Raw genomic sequence first — 3,170 nt, 5'->3', positions numbered from 1 at the left:
TTTTTTTTAATTCCAAGAAATTTCAGGGGCCAGGGAGATAGCTCAATAGAATAAGCGCTTGCCTGACAAGCACAAGGGCCTGAGTTCAATCCCCAGTACCACAAAAAAAAAAAAAAAAAGAAAAGAAAAGAAATTTCAGCAGAAGTGCAAGCAGTTTCACTGAAGTTAAAAACCAACTTGTAGTTAGAAATTGTTATAGCTTAACTGGAGTGCCTGCATGGAGTGTTTCATTCTTTTTTTGGAGTTGTTCACTCTAAATGCTACTATACCTTCTAACATCTGTGATTGATGATGCTTCCCAGGCTGGTCACGCTCATCTGCTTTCTGCACAGTTCAGCTGGGCCAAGCATCCCTCAGGGTTTCAGGACGAGTGCCAGGGAGCTAGTCCAAACAGGAAGTGACTTCTCTTCATCCTGGCCCACAGAACTTTAAATGAGTGGAAAGAGGCTGTGTACATTCTTTAAAAAACAAAAGTTAAAAAAAAGAGAGAACTATTCCCTAAAGTTTATATTTTGTTCAGCTTTTGTTGGTTTTCCCCTAATGTCCTTTTATCTGTTCCAGAGTCACGTTCAGGAGAGCACATTAGTTCTCAGGTCTCCTTAGACCCGTCTTGGCTATGACAACTCTTGTTTCTAGTAACCTGGACCCTTTGGAGGAGCCATGGTCAGGGGTTCTGTAAACTGTCTCTCAATCAGGGATATGTCTGATGCTTCTTAAAACACAAAACAAAATGAAAAGCCTTTCTTGCAGCACTAGGAATCAAATTCAGTCTTGCACAAGACAGGCATGCACTCTGCTGCTGAGCTCCGTGCCCAGGCCTGCGCGCATGGGTACACCGGTCACAATGCTGGACACAGGACTTAAGAGAGGCAAGTGGCAGGCTAATGTGATTAGGCTGCTCTCACACTAGCAGACCTTGATTTCAGAATGATCCTGGGCTGGGCACTGTGGAGCACACCTGTAATCCCAGCGTTCAGGAGGCGCAGGCAGGAGGATCACTGTGAGTTTGAGAGTGCCCGGAGGCTACAAAGTGAATTCAAGGCCAACTTGAACTGCACAGTGAGATCCTGTCTCAAAATGACAAATAAGAGAGAGAGAGAGAGAGAGAGAGAGAGAGAGAGAGAGAGAGAGAGAATGAATGATTCAGAGACAAATGTGGTACATTTGAACTCTTGACTGGAACATTGAAGTGTCATACAATTATACCAGTAAACAACAAAAACTATTCTTTTTTTGTTGTTTTTTTGTATTTTAGGGAAAGGTCTATAGGGTGTTCAGGTTCTCACTACTAGATCAGACTCATGGGGCTGGGGAGATAGCTCAGTAGAATAAGCACTTGCCTGGCAAGCACCAAAGCCTGAGTTCAGTCCCCGGTTCCACAAAAACAAAAACAAACAAGTAGTGATCCCCCTGTTTAAAGCCTCCCAAGAGCTGGGATTACAGGCAAGCACCATCACGCCCAATGCCCAATCTCAAGATGTTTCAGTGCACCCTGGGGGTGGGGCCGGCACGGCAGTCCCAGGAATTGAACCCCTAGCCCCTGCACCTGCTTGCAGGTGCTTTAATCTGCTGAGCTATTTGGCCAGTCCCAAAAACTATTTTGAAAGTGCTGTTTTACAGGAACTTCTTCAAGGATCAGGGGAATCCTTATCTCCCATCTTGTATTGACAAAGATTCATCATTCAGCATTTGCTGAGAATTTAGTATTTGTCAAACATAAGCATAGGGTCAGTGGTTGGCAGCAAAGAGAGTATGATTGAGTGATACTCAGTAACAGCTTGTGGAGTAACACTCAGTAACAGCTTGTGGTGGTGCGTGCCTATAATCCCAGCACTCAGAAGCTGAGGCACCATGAATTTGACATCATCCTAAACCACAGGGTGAGTTCAAGGTCAGCCTGAACTACATAGCAAGACCCTGTCTCAAAGAACTAAAAAGAGACAAAATAAGACCCCCAATGCCTCCAAAACAGCTAATAGCTAACACTTATAAAATGCTTACTGTGTTCCAGCCTTGGAACTGTGTCCCCGCTCCCACCCTCTCCTTCCTCATCACAGCTCTATGCTGTGGATACTGTTATTACCCCCATTTACAGATGGGGAGACTGAGGCAGTGATTGAGTAACTTGCTAAAAATCTTACAGCTGATAAGTGGCAATACAAAGCTCAAGAGCAAACTCTTTGTCTCCAGTAACTATACTATTAAACTTTGTCCTGGTTAAGTATGAAGTGTCCCCCAAAGACTTGATCCCCAACTGAGCAGTGTGCAGAGGTGGGTTCCAGAGAGGTGATTGGACTGTGAGACACTGACCTCAGCAATAGATTAATCCATTGATAAGTTGAGAGCTGAACAGGCTCCTGGGCAGTGGGTCGCAGTTAGAGGCAGCAGGTCACCGGGAACGTGTCATGATGGGTCAGTGTCTGCCTTTCTTGTCTGGTTCTTTGCTCTCTGCTTCCTGGTTGCTAGGAGCTTCTCAGCGTTCTCCTGCCACACCTTTCCACTATGATGCTTCTGCCTGCAAAATGCCTGAAAGCAGTGGAGCCAGCTGACAGTGAAACTTCAGAAACCATTGAGACGAGCCTTTCCTCCTCTAAACTGTGTGTGTCAGATATTTTGTCCCAGCAGTAGAAAAGTTACTAAAACCAGCCTCCAGGCTAAGTGAGCCCTGCAAGAATGTATGACTTGAGTATGCATAGTAAGTACTGCCCCATAAAGGTAAGACATTGGGAAAGTGGAGCACAAAGAAGCAATACAGGGCTGAGTCGATAGCTTGGCAGTCTAAGCGCCTGCCTGGCAAGTGCAAGCACCCGGGTTCAATCCCTGATACCACAGGCTGTGCAGGACCAGGAATCCTGGTGTGCCATGCGCATCACAGAAATGGCATGGTGATGCACGCCTGTAATCAGAGCTGGGCGGCTGAGACAGGAGCATCACTGTGAGTCTGAGCTGCGTAGTGAGACCCTGTACCAAATAAACAAATAAGCAGCAAAACAGGACTCAGATTAAATGTTTCCTATAAACTAACACCAAGAATATCTGGTTCAAGAAAGGCTTCAATTCTCTATGTCCTAAAAAAGAATGGAGTAACCTACCACCAAATGAAATAAGAAGCTAGAAATATTCACCAACAGATCACAATCCAGTTTATCTTATTTTAATGTATTTAATAC

At 45.0% G+C, this 3,170-nt stretch overlaps 1 protein-coding gene across 1 annotated transcript in view; it reads right to left on the bottom strand.

Annotated features, from left to right (window-relative positions):
* Nucleotides 1-2,396, bottom strand: part of Atad1 (ATPase family, AAA domain containing 1) — an 81,375-nt gene extending 78,979 nt beyond the window's left edge. Inside the window, exons 1-2 of the mRNA XM_023716161.1 lie at nt 2,311-2,396; nt 270-413 (exon numbers count right to left, since the gene is read on the bottom strand). The gene's annotated coding sequence lies outside the window, so the exon portion shown is untranslated. The remainder of the gene's footprint in view (nt 1-269; nt 414-2,310) is intronic.
* Nucleotides 2,397-3,170: the final 774 nt, after the last annotated feature.

The sequence above is a fragment of the Octodon degus genome, unplaced genomic scaffold (assembly GCF_000260255.1).
Source record: "Octodon degus isolate 3935 unplaced genomic scaffold, OctDeg1.0 scaffold00046, whole genome shotgun sequence".
NCBI lineage: Eukaryota > Metazoa > Chordata > Mammalia > Rodentia > Octodontidae > Octodon > Octodon degus.
Note: the sequence above shows the minus strand (reverse complement) of the source record. Positions and strands in the feature narration are given on the sequence as shown.